The following is a 22,188-nucleotide window of genomic DNA, read 5'->3' as shown; positions in this document are numbered from 1 at the left end:
TAAGAAGAGAAAAATTACATTCAAATTTGCTTAGCTCTACAAAAAAGCATAAAAATAATCATTCTCACCCCTTAAAAGGGTTTTTCTAAATTAAACTATTGTTGACCTATACTCAGGCTAAGGTATCAATAGCTGATTAGTGGGGGTCCGTCCCTTTGGATCCCCACCGATCAACTGATTGAAGAGGCCTCGGTACTTGAATAAGTGATGTGTCTTCTTCTCAGTCCTGGGACATCATGCTGCTCAGTCTCATCACCTGAGTGCAACTCAGTCCCATTCAAGTGAATGGAAATGAGCAGCTATGCCAGCCATAGACACTATATAATGTACAGCACTGTGCCTGGTATGGAATAGTGTCACTGTCACTGACACTATTCACTGACACTGACACAGTGTCACTGTCAATTCAATGAGCTGATTGGTGGGGTTTACGAGTGGTAGACCCCCACGGTCAACTATTGATAATCTATCCTCAGGGTGGGTCACTGCAGCCTGTGAACAGAGTGTCAAAGCCAAGAATGCAGTGGCAGTGCTGGAGGCGTGGGGACCCAGGATGGGTGAGTCTATGCGTTTTATTGTTTTGGTGCACGGACAGATGAGTTATAAAGAAAAATAAAAGGGGCTGTCCCGTTATAAAATTATAATGGAGTATACACAGGCTAGGCTGATTTCTGAAAGAAGTGGACAACTCTATTCCCACTGTGTTGGGCAGGCTTGGTATTACAGGATATTCACTTCATTAGGAACTTTGCCTGTAATACCAAGCCTGACCACTGAAAAGGGAATAGAGCTGTCTGCTTCCTTTAGAAATCAGCTCAGTGCACAAGCGCATTGGATCACAGATCAGCTGATCAGAGGGGTTCCCAGTTGGCAGACCCTGCTAACCTGCTATTGATGTCCTATGCTGTGAATAAGCTATCAATAGTTTAAACAGGACAACCGCTTTAGCTTGTGACATCCCTTTAATCTACTCTGATATCACAAGAGACAAAGGTTGCCCTAGACTATTTTTGTTATAGAAACAGCGCCACTCTGCCCATGGGTTCTGCTTGGTATTGCAGCTCATCCAAGAACTAAGTAAATGTAATAAGCTGCAATACCATACACAGCCTTAGGACCAAAGTGGTGCTGTTTCTAGAAAAAAAAAGCAACATAACCTTAATATTTGGCCTTTTACATGTCTGTGGATATGTGCTGATTAGTTCCCTGCTATGACTCGTCATATCAGAGGTAGGGATTTTCAGCCATTGGATGCCTCTGGATTTGTTTCTGTTGCCATATCCGTAGCTTTTCATTACAGACACTTTCTTTTGAAACACGTCCAAGTCCGGGAAACATAACTTTATTTTGCTTGTGAAGACGTCTCATCCTTTGCATAATTTCACCTATCAGATTCCTGTGCCTGTGGTATCTCCACAAAGAGTTAAAGGTGTTTGTTTCATAGGAAATTAGAAGAAATTTATGTGCGCAAGTGAAATTGAAAGGTCGAATGTATGAGTCATATCTATTGACAGATGGAATGAGCATAATATAAGCAGACAGAGACTAAGAAACGAGCAGGTTGTGTGAAATTATTTTTAGAGGATAATTTCTACCCAGCTGTGTCATCTATGAATGGGAAAAGTTTCAAAAAGTTAGCTAGTAACTGTCTAATTTATCCTAATTGATATATCATAAAGCCGAACACATTTAGCTTATATAATTCTGCATCAGTATGAAAAGAGTAAGGCTAATTTAATAAGCGTCTGATAGAATAAAAGCATATGCTTTCTGCCTCACTACATCACCAAGCAGTAGAATCCACAGCATTGACAATCTCTTGGAAGGTATGCAGGCCTCGTAGACACTAAATACTACATTACCATATAGATACTGCAGGTATCATCCATTGACTGCATGCAGTGCCGGCCATAGGTTTAGATGGCACCCAGTGCAGAATTTTTTTTGTGTGCTCTCGTCATAAGGAAAAAATATTTATATTCTTGCAAGATAGCAGCTCAGTAAATGCTGTACCAGAACCAAGCTCATAACATAAATACAGCACCAGAACCAAACTTATTACTTAATTACAATACAAACTAACCTAAGTACGTAGATCTAATACTAGAACTAAGCTCATAACATGAATACAGCACCAGAACCAAACGTATTACTTAATTACAATACAAACTAAACTAAGTACGTAGATCTAATACTAGAATCAAGCTCATAACATAAATACAGCCCCAGAACCAAGCTTAGTATATAGATATAGCTTCTGAAGCAAGCTACTAATATTAATACAGTACCATAACCAAACTCAGTACATAAATAGAGCTCCAGAACCAAGCTCCATACATAAATAAGTCCCCAGAACTAAGCTTATACCATATATACAGTACCAGAACCAAAGCAAAACATAAATATAGAACGAACCAACCTCAGTACATAGATATAATATCAAAGCCAAATACAGCAACAAAACCAAACTCATAACTTAATTACAATACAAACTGACCTAAGTACGTAGATATAATACTAGAACCAAGCTCATAACATAAATACAGCCCCAGAACAAAGCTCAATACATATATACAGCCCCAGAACCAAGCTAAGTACATAGATACAGCTTCAGAACCAAGCTACTAATATAAATACAGTACCATAACCAAACTCAGTACATAAATACAGCTCCAGAACCAAGCTCAGTACATAAATACGTCCCCAGAACTAAGCTCATAACATACATACAGTACCAGAACCAAACCATAACTTAAATATAGAACGGACCAACCTCAGTACATAGATATAATATCAGAGCCAAGCTCATAACACACATATGGCCCCAAAACCAAGTGGTATATTAGAGGGGAAGAGACAAAGCCAGGAGGATTCGCGTAGATTTACAAGACACGGCTGCATAGAGGAAGAAGGTGATCTGGCCAGGTGGACCTAAGGGGGCAATTGCAAGTACCCAAGAAATGTAACAGCTATCCACTATTAACACAAAGTGCTATGAAAAAGTATTTGAAAAGGAATTTACTAAATTAAACAACCCCTTTAGAGGGCATTAAGAGATTAGTAAAAAAAACTCCTAGGGTTTGGGGGTTTGTAGACATGTGGGACCAAACACCCAAAAGCAGTAGCAATGGGAAGGAGACCTAGGATCTTACCCTAAACCTTGAGGTTGGGTCATCAATAGAATTTGCCCAGAAAACACCTTTAAGTTAGTCGTATTAAAGAAAAAGTCGCTTTCAGAAGAGCGTAGTTTTACTCCGTATTTGGTCTGTGTTTTGTGGACTGTAATACAGAGCTGATGTAAATCTATGTATCTATTCACATGCCTGTGTTTTTTACGGCTGCGTTATAAAAATGCAGCAGGTGCTAATTTTGTTCATTTTGTGCCTCAGTATTTGCAAGTGCTTAATGGTCCCCAATTTCTGTCAGTGTCTAATACTGTATATTTGAATGCAGTTTATCCCAGGCTTACACAAGCGGGTCGGATTCCGCATGCAGATATCCGCAGCGAAAGACCTGCGAATGATCACGGTAATGAATTGCAAATGGCCACATATACATGCGTATCGTGAGCAAAAGAAAGATCGCAAGCAGGGAATGACCCCCTTCTATCACTTTGGTGACCGTTTAGGCAACATTCTCTTGTGCTGTCATGGTAAGCTGTTCTGAGAGCCATCAGAATGGGATACTGCTCTCTAAGCTGGTTTATACTACTTATTTTGGAAGTAGTATAAACCATTTGAAAAAAAAAGCCTTATTCTTGTGGAGAAGGAAAAGCCCAGAACAAGCGGAGGTTGCAGACAGCAGTTTGGGTGGATGTCTTGCTCCCCAGACTCCGTCCTGCATTGTTTGCCCACAAATTCCTGCTTTCTTTATACCATTTGTATCTGGTCTTCTAGCAACTTTGCCTGTGAATACGCGTCCATACGCAATGTTAATTGCATATGCACTGCAGATTGAGCACATCCATAAAAATTAGAGGAGCTCATATACGCGGAATCCGCTAGCGCAAGTGTGAGCAAACCGGCAAAAGTCAATGCATTTCAATGGCCGCATATTACAGCGATCGCCGAATCCGTAATTCAAATCCGCTTGTGTAAGACCCCTTTTACAAAGATATGCAGGTGCAGGAAATGTTATACATGAAGCCTGGCTGTCATTAGTTAGCCAAGCCACCACCTTAAAAAGATGTAAGGGCACTAGAGATGAGCGAGCATCCAAATGCTTGAGTCCGCGTTATTCGAGTCGAGCTTTTCGTAAAATTCAAGAGCTCTACTCGAGTAACGAACCCCAGTGACTACAATGGGAGACTCGAGCATTTTTGTATGTGGGACTCCGAGTGCCGAGGTTTTTTTTTTTTCTTGGTTCGTGTCCCCCTCCCCCCCCCCCCCTCTCTCTCTCTCTCTCTCTCTCTCTCCTGTTTGCCAGACAAAAAAATTGCCAATGACGCGTGCTGCGTCGTGGTGGGGACAAAACAGGCACGTCACAGTGGGGAGGAGCCAAAAACTGGGGCGGGGTCGAACACGGCTTGATGCTCGTTCGAGTACCGAGCACCATCGAGTACGCTAATACTCGAACGAGCATCAAGCTCGGCAGAGTACGTTCACTCAACTCTAAAGGGCACGCTTAGTGAAGTCAGTAAAACAGCATATTGGCTGGTCACTGAGGGGTTAAACAATTGCATTTGACATAGACATATGGTGTGGGTCGACAATTTGTAAAATTACAACTTTTTAGGTACACATTGTTAACTAAATAGTCAAAGTGAAGAGTTTTCCTTATTTTAGTCCCTACATGGCTGTAAATTGCAACTTTCTCTAACGATTCGTAACTTTTTGTATCCAAAAATATACTGAAAATTTAAAAAAAAACTTAAAAATAGACTTTTATTACACCACCGAAACCTTTTTTTTCCCTCCGGCCACACTCTCCATTATGTGATAGCTATCTTTTGCACAGTTGGTGTTTAGTATTAAACACATCATGATGATCTAATGAGTTTTTATCCTTGCCTCACCCCAAGACAAAGGTTGTTCCAGTTGAATAACAGCATAAATAAATTGATGGGGAGATTATAAATGCAAATTCGAAAGATGAAAAAAAAAGAGCCGAAAAGGTATGAGATGTAAATAAATCCCTCCGATGTATTTTTTTTCTCGAATGTAGTTGAATTCTGTTCATGTCCATAAGTCAGAAGTAAGAAGAGTTCATTATTTTTAGTCTTATGATAGACATAGTCATTTACACATGATAAACAATGCAAATTTGCGTGGTCAACCTTGATCGTTGCTCTCTATTTTTTTCGTAAGGCAGGATGTGACCAGAGCGAAGCTCTAAGAAACAATATGCATGCTTTGCACTCCTATACATTGTAATTCTATGTTAATTCAATACCACAGTCTATGCAAGGGATGACCTTGACTGTTTAACCTCTTCAATATGTTCTCCTCGGAACAGAAGAATCCGTTGTGAAGTATTTCTTTTTGCATGTTTTGATAATAGAAAAGATTTCCAATATTCCTCAGATTGAAGATGGTTTCACATCTGCGTTGGAACCTCTTGTCAGAGGTACCGTCGCAGAGTTGGCTGCATGCAGCACTTTCTATTCCGTCGAAAAGCCGGGTAGCTGAGCAGAAACTGGGCAAACTCCATTATAGTCAATGGAGTCCATCTGGAGCTGTTTGATTCTGTCCTGAGGCGGAGCCATGTGGCCATAGGGACTCCCCTTTCCTGCTCCCCCAATGGAGGTTTGAACCCTCCACACCGATGTGAATCGTGTTGTCTTGAAAGTTGTAAGGGTCACCATGGGAAGATGAACTCCTTAGTGATGCTTAGCCTGTATATATCATCAACAATTTGCATAACTCAGAAGTTTCTAGCAAATTTATCTAAGTTGTAGCAATTATATTGTAACTTTAAGAGATATGACTAGGCATGCAGTAATGACAGGCAACAGAGTGTGGCATGAGTATGTGATGGCGGCTTGTAGGGTATACATAAAGGCTATGTTGTGGGGCTGTATTTACATTTATGAGCTTGATTCTGGTGCTGTATTTATGTACTGTGCTTGGTTCTTGTACTCTATTCATGTTATGAGCTTGGTTCTGGTGATGTATTTGTATAAAAAAGGTTAGTTCTGGTGCTGTGTTCATGTTAAACAGATAAATTGGTTAAAGCTAGAAACTGATGGCCGTACACTGCCAAATTGCACCCACCCAAGGCGGCCAATGATCACACAATATTGGCAATAATTTGTGCGGACATTGGCTGCATCGGGTTAGCATAGCTTGGCTTTGTGTGCACCATGTGTTTCAACATTTACATTGTGCTTCTAATCATGGGCCAGTGCTGCTTACTTGCCCCCCAGACTAAAATCTGCCAGCCAGCCCCTGTTACAGCCATTGAGAAGGAGAGATGAAAATCCCCCAAATCATTGCATCCTTAGCTTCAAAATGGTCAAGCATCCTTAAGGGCTTAAAGGCTTTGGACACCTTGGGGAGGTGTTGACATATTTCTTCATTTTAAATGCAACTAAAAATGTCACTGTATATAGAAACTGCAGTCTAACTACCCATTTACATGCAACGATTATTGCTCACAATTAGTTCAAATGCCATCGTTTGAGCGATAATCATTAAGTGTAAATACTCCCATCTTTCATTCTTCAGCTGAACAATGATTTTTAGGTGAGCATAAAATCTATCGTTCAGGCGAAAGAAAAAGATAACAAAGACCACACGCTATGTTTGCAGTCCATGGTGCTGCATTCTCCATGGGAGCTGCTGATTACATTGTATTTATCTTGCAGCCCCATGGCAGAACAAAGGATCTGAATGCAGAGGACAGACCACCTGCTGTACTCTGTATACAGGTCCTGGAGGCCCATTTACATGCAAATGAAGGTTACAAGCTGCTAATGGACATTAGTGTCCATTAGCAGTTTATGCAAAACAATCGCTCAAAGCCTTAAGTCTCAGTATAAGATCCATCAGTCAGCCTGGACTGATGGCTAAAGGACCATTTACAAGGGACGATGCCCGACACTTGTCCATGTGTGTACTCGCTCCTGTACTGTTACACAGGAGCTGGCTCGCTTACAGAACAGGCCAGCAGGGGGCCAGGATGGCTGCAGGAGATTTCACTCCTCGCTCTCTGCCACCCCTCTCCAATCACTTAAAACAGTGGCCGTTCAATACTGAACGGCTGAACGATCATCGGTCAGGATTTTAAGCTGCATAAAATCCTGAACGATGATCGTTCAGTGTAAACAGCAGCTGTTCAGTACTGAACAGCCACTGTGTAAAGTGAATGGAAAGGGGTGGGGGAGAGCAAGGAGTGAAATCACCTCCAGCCATCCCGGCCCCCTGCTGACTGCTCTGTCAGAGAGCCAGTGATACTCGCTGTGTGTACTTGCAGCAGCACAGGATCGATAGTTTGCCAAAGAATGGAGGCAGTGCGGCCCGGAGATCTCTTCCAGCTGACCAGCTCCATTCACAGTAAATAGGAGCCGCCCAATAGTGGTTCCGTTTCAGTGACTACTCAGCAACGTTTCACTCTGTGCCCTGTCAGGGGCCATGTGTACATGGGCACATAGTTGCCCATAATTGCTCTTTGAGTGATTATTCAGTCAACTATCGGCCCGTGTAAAAGTACCTTTAGACTGCAGTTTCTACATACAGTTATATATAGAAGCTGCAGAAGACAAACGGTGTCATATTTTTAACAAACCATATTGCAAAATTCATTGTCAGCCCAAAATGCATGCATTTAAGTGGAAAAAAATAAAAATTGCGCACTATAGGTGTCCATAGCCTTTCAATATACACTAAGGCCTCTGCCACACTTGCTGTGTGCCTGAGTTGCAGCCGAGAGATTTGGGTACAACTCGCTTTGGACACCACAAGTGTCTGCGTGAAAAAACTTGGTAGGATGTGTTGTGTCGTTGAATAATATGTGTCCGGATGCCGTCCTTTTTTGTTTTCACCTCCGACACAAGAATTAAAAAAAACACGTTGGTGTGTCGCAGTCTTAAAACAAATCAAATGTTAAAGTACATACATATAGAAAGATGATAATTAGAGATGAGCGAGCATACTCGCTAAGGGCAATTACTTGAGCGAGTATTGTCCTTAGCGAGTACCTGCCCGCTTGGAAGAAAAGATTCACGTGCCAGCGGGGGAGAGCAGGGGGGAACGGAGGGGAGATCTCTCTCTCCCTCTCTCCCCCCCACGCTCCCCCCTGCTCACTCCCGCAACTCACCGCTCACCCGCGCCGGCAGCCGAATCTTTTCTTCCGAGCGGGCAGGTACTCGCTAAGGACAATACTCGCTCAAGTAATTAGTAGCTAAGAAGAAAAGATTCGGCTGCCGGCGCGGGTGAGCAGTGAGTTGCGGGAGTGAGCAGGGGGGAGCGTGGGGGGGAGAGAGGGAGAGAGAGATCTCCCCTCCGTTCCCCCCTGCTCTCCCCCGCCGGCACGTGAATCTTTTCTTCCAAGCGGGCAGGTACTCGCTAAGGACAATACTCGCTCGAGTAATTGTCCTTAGCGAGTATGCTCGCTCATCTCTAATGACAATCTATTATACAACCAAGTGACCCTATTCTGCTATTGGTACTAGATTCCGGAAGGTTATACTATACTGTATATATTCTACTATAACAACTTGTCTATTGTCAGGTGAAGATATTTGGCCAAGCTCATAGAGTGTAGACATGTCTAGATATATGCGAACACCGGGATGAGTTCAGAACGAGGAGCAGTGCTAATTGATGGAAGGCAGTGGGGACATCATTTACCAGTCTGGTTTCCTCCACTGCACAGGACCACACGCCAGGGAGAAGAATAGAAGAAGAAGATTGAACTGGAATATGAAATATATTTAATGCCTAGCATTAGAAATATCCATCTTCTGTGTATGGCAAATTGAAGCTCATAGTCAACGTAGGCCAATTAATGCACTCTCGAATTTATCCATTGGTGTTTCTGAGAATTACCCGGCTCCAGGGAATAAGAAGAGGAGTACTTGGAATGTATTACCTGGTATGATCTACCATATGAAAATCATTTGTATTGTTCTTATTCCAAGTACAAAGTTTAGCTCTCTGCATAATGAGTAATCTTAACACTTCTTTGTTAATTAATTTGCAGTAAATCTCACTGCAGGACACTATTATATTCTCCTAAGACGTCAATGTGTGAACATGTACGTAGATAACATTTTTCCTTGAGCAATCCCCCGGGATTTGTTACTTAGTGGATATGGCTCTCAGAGCAGATAAATATGAAAGCAATCTGGATGATGCTTCACGGAATTAAATTAAAATTGCATTAATGATCTATAAACATATAGTGTATATCTGCCGCTGTTGCATCTGGCATTTTCAACCACAGTCTACTTACATACAAGACTTCCTAGCTAGAATTTTTTTGAAGAGCTTCTATGCAAGTCAAAGAAATTGCCTGCATTATACTTCACTAGGAATTTGCTTTCCAGGGGTAACAGTGTTTGTGGACTCTTTCCAGTTCCATTTTCAGGAGGTCGAATACTGGGCCACTGACTTTAAAGGGATTGTAAGGTAGCAAAGAAGCCCGTTTTTAACCCTTTCCAATCCACTGTCTGACGTCTGAAGACATTCTGATTGAAGGCTGTACAGCTCCGATGTCGGAAGACATCCGGTAGGGTATTCTTACTGTAGATTACTGGCTGCTCTGTTGTCGGGGGCCTCTCAAGCATGTCCCCAGCACATGGCACCATTGTATAATGACAGAAAGAGAAAGCCTCCTATGAAACCCTGAATCCAAAATTGGATTGCAAAGGGTTAAGGGCTCAGTCAGACGGGCCTTTTTATGTGAGCATGTTACTTGTGTTTGTGATCCACATCTATATAGAACCAATGCTTGTTAAAGGCCGCGGTCATATGCCCGATATTTATCTGTGCACAAAAATGCGCAGTGGTAAATATAGGGCAGTGGATTTAAAAATGCAAGGAACTGCAGCATCCGTCTTTTTTGGATGTGAAACCCCTGGATGCTGTCACATCTGGGGGCTTCATCTTGTGTTCAATGGGGCTACTGGCAGCGCCGACCCCATTGAGAACATACAGTGAAGATCGCGATCCTCTGGCACAGCTGTCACAGCTGTCACAGCTGCGGCACAGGAGCGCGATGTTCTCCCACTGAATTCAATGGAGCCGGCGCTACAGCCGGCTCCATTGAAAGCAATGGGCTGCCTGCAAGCCTTGCAGTGATTTTCGGGGAAGGGCTTTAAATATAAGCCCTTCCCTGAAAATCATCCCTAAGATGTGTAAAAAATAAAAAATATATATATACTCACCTCTCCGCAGCTGCCGGGGCTCAGGTGTGTCCAGCCGGGTCTTCTCCCTGCACTGCGCTGTCATTCAATAGTTGAGTGCTGCCTCTGATTGGTCACATTGCTCAGCCAATCAGAGGAAGCCCTTTCAGCAGACGGGGATTTTAAACTATATTCTGTCACAGCTGTGGCAGAGAATCACGATCTTCTCTGTGTGTCAATGGGGCCGACGCTGCTGCCGCAAGCCCCATTGACCAAAGGTGAAACCCCTGGATGTGACAGCATCCAGGGATTTCACATCCCCGGACTCCCCTACTGCAGCTGTCACAGCCGCAGCAAGGAATAGCGGCATTGCACGTTAGGTGCGCATAAACGCAGCCAAGTGCATTTTTTTCAGCGTGACGCCCGCTTCAGTCACGTGAATTTTTGTGCGTTTGCGTTCTGCGCACAAAAGTTCGCACCTAAAAACGTCCGTCTGACGGACACTAAATTGATTTTTCAAATAAAGGCTATGCTGTCCCTATATTGCCAGATATGCTTGCTGGTTACCTTTCCACGTGTTTTCACACGTGTTCCTGCTTCCACGTTGGATGTTTTTTGTTTACCATCCCAACTTCCGATTAAACGTCCGATTAAATGCAGGTGGGCTTCGGCCCACACTGCATGCCCCAACCTGACCGGGCTTTTTAATTCATAGACACAGGCAGGTACAACTCCCTACTGTGAAGTCCCTGTGGACCGACAGCATGGGTGGGTGCCAGGAAGCCACCGGCGGTACATAAATATATCCCATAGCATTGCCCATCACAGCTGAGGTAATGTCATGTTTAATGCAGGTGGGCTTTGGCCCACACTGCATGCCCCAGTCAGATTGGGGTTCTTTAGAAGTGGACACATGTAGTTACAACTCCGTGTGGACCGACAGCATGGGTGGCTCCCTGGAACCCACCGGCGGTACATAAATATATCCCATTGCAGTGCCCAGCACAGCTGATGTAACGTCAGCTGTAATGCAGGTGGGCAAAAAATTAATTGGATTACACTGTAGGCGAGGGCCCCAAAAAATTGGTGTACCAACAGTACTAATGTACCTCAGAAAAATTGCCCATGCCCAACCAAGAGGGCAGGTGAAACCCATTAATCGCTTTGGTTAATGTGGCTAAATTGGTAACTAGGCCTGGAGGCAGCCCAGTTAAAATAAAAATTGGTTCAGGTGAAATTTCAACGCTTTAACGAGCATTGAAACGTATAAAAATTGTTTACAAAAATTATATGACTGAGCCTTGTGGGCCTAAGAAAAATTGCCCGTTCGGCGTGATTACGTGAGGTTTCAGGAGGAGGAGCAGGAGGAGGAGGAGGAATATTATACACAGATTGATGAAGCAAAAATGTCCCCGTTTTTGATGGTGATAGAGAACGATGCTTCCATCCGCGGGTGCAGCCTACGTATTGCTTAGGTATCGCTGCTGTCCGCTAGTGGAGAAGAGAAGTCTGGGGAAATCCAGGCTTTGTTCATCTTGATGAGTGTAAGCCTGTCGGCACTGTCGGTTGACAGGTGGGTACGCTTATCCGTGATGATTCCCCCAGCCGCACTAAGCACCCTCTCTGACAAGACGCTAGCCGCAGGACAAGCAAGCACCTCCAGGGCATACAGTGCGAGTTCAGGCCACGGGTCAAGCTTCGACACCCAGTAGTTGTAGGGGGCAGAGGCATCACGGAGGACGATCGTGGGATCGGCTACGTACTCCCTCACCATCCTTTTACAGTGCTCCCGCCGACTCAGCCTTGACTGGGGAGCAGTGACACCGTCTTGCTGGGGAGCCAGAAAGCTGTCAAAGGCCTTAGAGAGTGTTCCCCTGCCTGTGCTGTACATGCTGCCTGATCTCTGCGCCTCCCCTGCTACCTGGCCCTCGGAACTGCGCTTTCGGCCACTATTGCTGTCGGATGGAAGTTTACCATCAGTTTGTCCACCAGCGCCCTGTGGTATAGCATCATTCTCGAACCCCTTTCCTCTTCGGGAGTGAGAGTGGAAAGGTTCCCCTTATACCGTCGGTCGAGCAGTGTGTACACCCAGTAATCCGTAGTGGCCAGAATGCATGTAACGCGAGGGTCACGAGAAAGGCATCCTTACATGAAGTCAGCCATGTGTGCCAGGGTACCTGTACGCAACACATGGCTGTCCTCACTAGGAAGATCACATTCAGGATCCTCCTCCTCCTCCGGCCATACACGCTGAAAGGATGACAGGCAAGCAGCATGGGTACCCTCAGCAGTGGGCCAAGCTGTCTCTTCCCCCTCCTCCTCATGCTCCTCCCCCTCCTCCTCCTCCTTAATGCGCTGAGATATAGACAGGAGGGTGCTCTGACTATCCAGCGACATACTGTCTTCCCACGCCTCCGTTTCCGAGTGCAAAGCGTCTGCCTTTATGCTTTGCAGGGAACTTCTCAAGAGGCATAGCAGAGGAATGATGACGCTAATGATTGCAGCATCCCCGCTCACCATCTGGGTAGACTCCTCAAAGTTTCCAAGGACCTGGCAGATGTCTGCCAACCAGGCCCACTCTTCTGTAAAGAATTGAGGAGGCTGACTCCCACTACGCCGCCCATGTTGGAGTTGGTATTCCACTATAGCTCTACGCTGCTCATAGAGCCTGGCCAACATGTGGAGCGTAGAGTTCCACCGTGTGGGCACGTCGCACAGCAGTCGGTGCACTGGCAGATTAAACCGATGTTGCAGGGTCCGCAGGGTGGCAGCGTCCGTATTGGAGTTGCGGAAATGTGCACTGACCCGGCGCACCTTTCCGGGCAGGTATGACAACTGTGGGTAGCTTTTCAGAAAGCACTGAACCACCAAATTAAAGACATGGGCCAGGCATGGCACGTGCGTGAGGCTGCCGAGCTGCAGAGCCGCCACCAGGTTACGGCAATTGTCACACACGACCATGCCCGGTTGGAGGCTCAGCGGCGCAAGCCAGCGGTCGGTCTGCTCTGTCAGACCCTGCAGCAGTTCGTGGGCCGTGTGCCTCTTCTCTCCTAAGCTGAGAAGTTTCAGCACGGCCTGCTGACGCTTGCCCACCGCTGTGCTGCCACGCCGTGCGACACCGACTGCTGGCGACATGCTGCTGCTGCTGACACATCTTGATTGCGAGACAGAGGTTGCGTTGGAGCAGGAGGAGGAGGAGGGTGGTTTAGTGGAGGAAGCATACACCGCCGCAGATACCAGCACCGAGCTAGGGCCCGCAATTCTGGGGGTGGGTAGGACGTGAGCGGTCCCTGGCTCTGACTCTGTCCCGGCCTCCACTAAATTCACCCAATGTGCCGTCAGGGAGATATAGTGGCCCTGCCCGCCTGTGCTTGTCCACGTGTCCGTTGTTATGTGGAGCTTGGCAGTAACCGCGTTGGTGAGGGCGCGTACAATGTTGCGGGAGACGTGGTCGTGCAGGGCTGGGACGGCACACTGGGAAAAGTAGTGGCAACTGGGAACCGAGTAGCGTGGGGGCCGCCGCCGCCATCATGCTTTTGAAAGCCTCCGTTTCCACAAGCCTATACGGCAGCATCTCCAGGCTGATCAATTTGGCTCTGTGCACGTTTAACGCTTGAGCGTGCGGGTGCGTGGCGTCGTACTTGCGCTTGCGCTCAAACAGTGGCACTAGCGACGTCTGGACGCTGCGCTGAGAGACATTGCTGGATGGGGCCGAGGACAGCGGAGGTGAGGGTGTGGGTGCAGGCCAGGAGACGGTAGTGCCTGTGTCCTCAGAGGGGGGTTGGATCTCAGTGGCAGGTTGGGGCACAGGGGGAGAGGCAGCGGTGCAAACCGGAGGTGGTGAACGGCCTTTGTCCCACCTTGTGGGGTGCTTGGCCATCATATGCCTGCGCATGCTGGTGGTGGTGGCTCCCCAGCTGATCTTGGCGCGACAAAGGTTGCACACCACTGTTCGTCGGTCGTCAGGCATCTCTGTGAAAAACTGCCACACCGTAGAGCACCTTGACCTCTGCAGGGTGGCATGGCGCGAGGGGCGCTTTGGGAAACAGTTGGTGGATTATTCGGTCTGGCCCTGCCTCTACCCCTGGCCACCGCAGTGGCTCGGCCTGTGCCCACACCCTGACTTGGGCCTCCGCGTCCTCGCCCGCGTCCACGTCCTCTAGGCCTACCTCTACCCCTCAGCATGCTGTATTACCAGTAGTGCAGAAACAGAACGCTGTAATTAAATGTGCCACTTATTGGCCTGTGGTTGGAGGCTGACTTTGCTTACGGAACGCACAGCAGAGCCAGGAAATAATTTTGCGCAAGCCTGCTGTAACACTTAGCTGGCTGCGTATGAATTAGGAGGACAACTACCCCCAGCACAGACCCAGTACACTGAGGACAGTCACAGGCAGCCCAAATAGATTTTTTTTCCCAAATGTTTTTGGAAAGGCCCACTGCCTATATTCAATAAATATATGTCTTCTGTCCCTGCCTCACCACTACTGGCCCTGGAGTATGTAAAATAACTGCAGACTGTTGCACTGTGGACTGGAATACAGCGGTGATGTTATAGCCAACACAGAGCCAGGAAATAATTTTGCGCAAGCCTGCTGTAACACTTAGCTGGCTGCGTATGAATTAGGAGGACAACTACACCCAGCACAGACCCAGTACACTGAGGACAGTCACAGGCAGCCCAAATAGATTTTTTTTCCCAAATGTTTTTGGAAAGGCCCACTGCCTATATTCAATAAATATGTCTTCTGTCCCTGCCTCACCACTACTGGCCCTGGAGTATGTAAAATAACTGCAGACTGTTGCACTGTGGACTGGAATACAGCGGTGATGTAACAGCCAACACAGAGCCAGGAAATAATTTTGCGCAAGCCTGCTGTAACACTTAGCTGGCTGCGTATGAATTAGGAGGACAACTACCCCCAGCACAGACCCAGTACACTGAGGACAGTCACAGGCAGCCCAAATAGATTTTTTTTCCCAAATGTTTTTGGAAAGGCCCACTGCCTATATTCAATAAATATGTCTTCTGTCCCTGCCTCACCACCACTACTGGCCCTGGACTATGTATAATTACTGCAGGGCGCAATGTTCTGCAGGGCCGATATACAAAAAAAAAAAAAAAAGTGCAACACTGCAAAAAGCAGTCTCCACACTACTGCACACGGTTAGATGTGGCCCTACGAAGGACCGTTGGGGTTCTTGAAGCCTAAAATACTCCTAACGCTCTCCCTATAGCAGCTGCGGCACCAGCAGCACTGTCCCTGATCTCTGTCAGAACGCATCTGTGGCGAGCCGCGGGAGGGGCCGATTTATATACTTGGGTGACACCTGATCTCGCCAGCCACTCACTGCAGGGGGGTGGTATAGGGCTTGAACGTCGCAGGGGGAAGTTGTAATGCCTTCCCTGTCTTTCTATTGGCCAGAAAAGCGCGCTAACGTCTCAGAGATGAAAGTGAAAGTAACTCGAACATCGCGTGGTACTCGTCACGAGTAACGAGCATCTCGAACACGCTAATACTCGAACGAGTATCAAGCTCGGACGAGTACGTTCGCTCATCTCTAATCATTACTAATGTTATATCTCTTGACTTTTCTACTTACCTCTCTGTTATAATGTATATATGTTATATGCAATGTGTGAAATGTATCATTGTATAGAATGCGTAGGTAGTCCATAGAACACCCAAAATGGGAATGTTAAAGCATGTAATGATGAATATTTCAAACATTTCCTAGGCATTCTGCCAAAAGGCAAACTGGCAAAGTTTAGAATACTCCAACCGGCAGTGGACTGGACTTGGGCACCCCATTTTTTCCCCTATACCAAAAGATATGATTCCACCCTTCACACCATCAACCCCCATCATCCTCTTCCAATATCTCACAATCCAACTCACATCATCTTCTTCCAATGTCCTACAGTCAAACCCTATCATCTTCCGATGTTCTACAATTCAACCTTCATCTTCCTCCAAGGTGCACTACTATAGTCCCGCAGTTAGTTACCACTGACAAAGTAGCCAGGCTCCTACTGGTTCATTCCTCCGCTGCACTCCCACTGACAGACAGTCCAGATGTCAGAGACCACAGTGGCGCATGCAAGGCTTGACAGCTCTGGCTCTCCCTTTGCGACGCTGCCACCCATGTGGTGTCTTCTTAAGCTCCCCTCACTCAGCACTGAATGGGTTAATGTCTGGGTTATGTCTGAGAAATGTATCATGTTGTATGTCATGTGACATTGTGATATAAATGGGTTTGCACAGTGAATGCAAGGAGAGTGTGTGTGCTCCCTGTGGGGTTGGAGGAGAGACAGCCACCACACAGACACCATTGGCCTGTATATGGACGCATGGAAGAGGCCTAGCAGTTCCCTGCTGTGTGACCCGGGCTTATTTGCCTGGGGTGTACCCCGTGCTACGTCTAAGTACTGAGGGAGGAAAGGAATCACTGTCTGGCAATAGTACAGCACAAGAAGCGTGAGTGTGGCCCGTAGAGAGTTGACGAGTGAGAGAGAAAGAGTCGCCTTTCCCTGTGACCTCCCCCAGCAGTAACTTAGTCAGGTCCCAAGCTACCCACAGGGAAGGAGATGGTAGTGCCACCGTGACAAGGCCCTTATCAATCTCCTCCATCTCCGCTGCTGTGGGCCCGCTCCTCGGACGCTGCACATATAGTAGTTTTTCCTGTAGACTTAGAGCTGTAAAAGTTTCTATAGCTGATAGTGGAGACATCTGAAATGATAAGCCCTTATGGGAGTTAGTGTAAGGAGGGTAGCTTCCTATCTGAGTGTTTCGGAGATCAATAATTCGCCATTCGCAATCTTAAACACAACTCAAATAGAACATATGTACTCTAAATCTTAATGGGCATGCCCTTTTCAATCCAAGGTGACCACATAGCTAAGAGAGGAAGCCAAATGATTTCAATACAAATGCTATTTACAGTAAGAAGGCCTAAAGAAGGGCCATAGGAAACACCCCTGCAGTTTAATCAATGCACAGCACTCATACATTAGTCTAGATAGTCTAAATGAAAAATTACTGACGTCAAGAGGTAGCATGATTGTATTACTGGCTGCAGAATTGACCTGCCTGCGGTATGAAAGTAAAAACAGATTTCTTTCCCATAAGCCATAAATGTTTGTTTCCTTCTTTATGTGTCTTATTTACTTTGTGTTTAGATTGTGGTATTGCCTCGAGGGAAATGGGATTGTTAGCTGATCGACACAACAAGGAAACCCCAAAATACCTTACAATTGTCATTTTACAATGAGTCCAGAAGAGGTACCATACAGCCAGGGGGACATATTGTTGCTGTTATATAGTGTGCATATTAAACCCTTGAGTGTATGATGATTTTTTGTTTTTTTTCTATTTTTGTTTTTTCTCCTCACTTTCAAAAAATTGTAACTTTTTTCTTCTACACTCTTTAATTTTTCTCAGGCTTTTCTGTCTATGTACCCTGTTTCCCTGAAAATAAAACCTACCCCGAAAATGAGGCATAGCCTTATTTTCGAAGAGGCTTGAAATATAAGCCCTACCCCAAAAATAAGTACTAGTTATACTACAGAAAAAAAAATAGAATACATTACCTAGCAGGCTTGGTCCAGGTCCCGCCTGCTGCTCTCTAGAGGTTTAGAACGGTTCCTGTAGTCCTCAGCCACTCATACAGCATCACTTCCTGGTTATGGGATTCATAAATTTCACCTCCAGGAAGGGATGGCTGTGATTGATTCTTCGACTGCTGATCAGTCAATAAGTGCAGCCCTGGATGAACCAATGCGATGGCTGTGATTGGCCATGGCTCAGCCAATTCATAAATCCTGCCTCTACAACGCAATGGTTGTTGATTGGTTCTTTCACCACTGCTCAGCCAATCAATGCAGCACTGGATAAACCAATCACAGCCATTACATTGCTGTATCCAGCGCTGCATTGATTGACTGAGCAGCGGTCGAAGGACCAATCACAGCCATCGCTTCCTGGAGGCAGGATTTATGAATCCCGTAACCAGGAAGTGATGTAGTATGAGTGACCAAGGACTGTGGGAAGTTCGTCGGAGCTGTGGAGAGCTGCGGAAGAGAACTGGACTGAACCTACTAGGTAAGTATAATAAGAGCTCTCCTGAAAATAAGACCTAATACCTCTTTTGGGGCAAAATTTGATATAAAACATGGTCTTATTTTCGGGGAAACACAGTAGCTGTCTGAGGGCTTTTTTAATGATACTATTAAATGCACCATATAACGTACTGAAAAACTTTAAGACATTTCTAAGGGGAGTAGAATAGAAAAATAAAGTAATTTGGGGGACCTATTTTTACGGCATACACGCTGTGACAAAAATAATATAAGACGTTTATTTGGTGAGTCAGTATGACAATGATACAAAACTTAATTTATGGTTAAGGTGGTCCTGATTGTATTTTTGCAGGCTTGTGGCACGTCTCTCTCTCTATGTGGTACAGGAAAACCCAGCTCTCCAGTAGCACTGGAGCAGCTCACTCCTCATAAGGCTCTCTGCTCTTTGCAAAAACTGCTGAGTCACACCACAACCAGGGATCAGGACCTGCCTTTTATACATAACCCATAAGCCAACCAACAGGCAGCTCATTGCCTGTTAATCCACAGCAGCAAACGTAAAGTAAAAACACAATCATGTGACCTTTCTGAAGGTTCTGAAAGGAACACACATAAAGTCCACCAGTAATATACATATACATGGGAATGTACCCCTTTAACAGAGTTGTTGTGTGGAATTATGTCTGGTACTTCTGAAAATGGCCTACATGTACACCGTTTTGTATTGTATGTACATTGCAGCTGTTATACATACCTACTTTCCACTTACAACTAGGTATATAAATGCGACGCGGCTGTAACATACTGAATGGCTTGAATTTTGGGCTTTGTTCAGGGCCTTCTCCAAGCCAGAATGATAGACTGACACTGAAAGTCATCATACTGTGATAAAATTCATTAATATAAGGTAACATCTCATATTTAGAACCTTGAAAGACAGAATTATGACTTTTTGCTTAGAATTTGCATGGCACCAATCTGCAAACTGGATCACAAAGGGAGTGGTCATGCTTTCTTTGCAGCTTTGCCCAGGAGTTGGAGCTATCTTCTGGAGTTCTCTGTCCTGTTCCTTTCATAATCTCTGATATACGAAGCAATGTAATTTCATTGACCGGTCTATGGGACTTTATACAAAAAATATCTGCTGTCATATTACATGGCATGTTGCACGGTATCTGCTACATAATTCTGAAGCTGCTTTGTCAAAGATCATGTTCAAGTAGACAATTCGCATTGCAATATACAAGAATGATGGAGGAAAAGTAGAGATGTATCCTTCCTTACCTTATTGTCTGTATCGACATATACTGAGATATGTGATGTGAGAAAATTGTGCTAGAATCCTTTTACATGGTCTAATGATTGCCTGATCATCAGGCTATGTAACAGCATAAGTGATCAGCCAACAAACAAGCAAGTGCTAATGAGCTGCACGTCTCTGTGTGAATGAGGAGGTGCACAGTTGACCAATGACAGGCCTATGGCAATTGTATCGATGATTGTTCCTCCAGTAGTTTGAATCGGCCTATGAAAACGCCCTGTAATCACCAATTTTCTTGACTGAAATTCGACTAACATAACAAGTTGCTTGTGTAGAAGCCCCCTTACTGCATTGGGTACTGATGAGAGAACTTTTGAAAAGTTTAGCTTGCCCAGTTTGCTGAATTTGGGCGAAAAGTTCAGATTGGTCTGAATTATTCTAACCGCAACAGTACTTCACCGATACCCATAAAACTGGTATATAACACTGTTTAAGAGCAATTTAAGCCCTTTATTACTCTATGAGGCCACCTAGGAGTCTATGTACTTTTTAGCTGTTTTAAGACAAAGTTAATGAAGAAAATGAAGACAAAGAACAATGTAGAAAAAAAAAGGAAAAAAATTAAGAAGTCGAATATGGAAAAAGAAAGCAAAAAGATTATTGGTCCTTCTTTTTTACTTTTTCCTTCTTCTTCTTTTACCTTATTTCCTCTTCTTTGCCCTTCTTCAAGCAGAAGAAAGAAGGTGTAGAAGGAGAGGAACAGGAAAAATTTTTTTTATGGTGTTCGTTCGAAATGAACAAACCTTTAGCAAAGTTAGATACGAAATAGTGTTTGACTGTTTCAGTTCTCTCAACACTAATGTTGGGCATCATACAGTAAGTAGTCCAATTTTTTTTATGAAAACTAATTCTTTTGCACCATTTATCTTGGGATATCTTGAAATAGCAAAAAGGTCACAGATCAAGTAAACAGGGATATAATAAGATGGCCAAAAATGTAAAAGGCACACTTTCATTGGAGCAATTATCATCATATCTAGAGATGAGCGAGCACCCAAATGCTCGGGTCCGCGTTATTCGAGTCGAGCTTTTCGTAAAATTCGAGAGCTCTACTCGAGTAACGAACCCCATTGACTATAATGGGAGACTCGAGCATTTTTGTATGTGGGACGCCGGGTGCCGAGCTTTTTTTTTTTTCTAGGTTCGTTTCTCTTTCACTCTCTCTCTCTCTCTCTCTCTCTCTCTCTCTCTCTCTCTCTCTCTCTCCCCTGCCTGCCAGACAGAACATTTGCCATTGACGCTCTGAGTCGCAGCGGGGAGGGTCAAAAACAGGCACCTCACAGCGGGGAGGAGCCAAAAACTGGGGCGGGGTCGAACACGGCTTGATGCTCGTTCAAGTAATGAGCACCATAGAGTACGCTAATACTCGAACGAGCATCAAGCTCGCCAGAGTATGTTCGTTCAACTCTAATCATATCTCATCTCCATGTCCTTATATACGATATGTACAGATGCAATAACTACACTGGATTCCCTTCCCAAATCTACTAAAACTTACACAAGAAATGTCATTTTCTCCTGAGCAATGGAAGTAATAAACTCCAGGAAAACATTTTAAAGTGATGAAAATTAAGTACAACTGTAGGAAGAATAGCTTTAGGTTAGGCAGTGGAAGTACCGGTGTGATGCAATAACACAATAATTGAAATAAATACATATTTTCGTACAGCTATAAAATTTGTCTCCTATACAGCCAATTAAAGTGACTTTCTAGGTCTGGACAAACAAAGATGTCCGAACTGCTTCTCTGTCTACCTGAGGCACACTTTACATTAGTATGTATTGATAGTCTAAAGGCCCAGTACTAAACAGCCGCTGTGTTAAGTGAATGGAGAGGGGCAAGGGAGAGCGAGGAGAGGAGCATGGGAGCAAGTATATGTGGGAATGAGTGTCGGCATCGTTTGCCCAACAGTCGTCCCGTATAAATAGGCCTTAAGGCACTACATGTGACTGACCAGCCCTGCTCATGTTAATGACAGCACTGGTTAATTAAAGCAAATGCAATGTCTTAAAGGCCCACTTAGACCCAACGATTCTCGCTCAAAATTCGCTCAAAGCCATCTTTTGAGCAAGAATTGTTGCATCTAAATGCACATATATTGTGCAGTTTTCGTGCATGATTAGAGATGAGCGAGCACCAAAATGCTCGGGTGCTCGTTACTCGGGACGAAAATTTCACGATGCTCGAGGGTTCGTTTCGAATAATGAACCCCATTGAAGTCAATGGGCGACCCGAGCATTTTTGTATATCGCCGATGCTCGCTAAGGTTTTCATTTGTGAAAATCTGGGCAATTCAAGAGAGTGATGGGAACGACACAGCAACGGATAGGGCAGGCGAGGGGCTACATGTTGGGCTGCATCTCAAGTTCCCAGGTCCCACTATTAAGCCACAATAGCTGCAAGAGTGGGCCGCCCCCCTCCCAACAATTTTTACTTCTGAAAAGCCCTCATTAGCAATGCATACCTTAGCTAAGCACCACACTACCTCCAACAAAGCACAA

Source organism: Eleutherodactylus coqui, chromosome 11, assembly GCF_035609145.1.
Source record: "Eleutherodactylus coqui strain aEleCoq1 chromosome 11, aEleCoq1.hap1, whole genome shotgun sequence".
Taxonomy (NCBI): Eukaryota; Metazoa; Chordata; class Amphibia; order Anura; family Eleutherodactylidae; genus Eleutherodactylus; species Eleutherodactylus coqui.
This window is presented reverse-complemented; position numbering follows the sequence as displayed.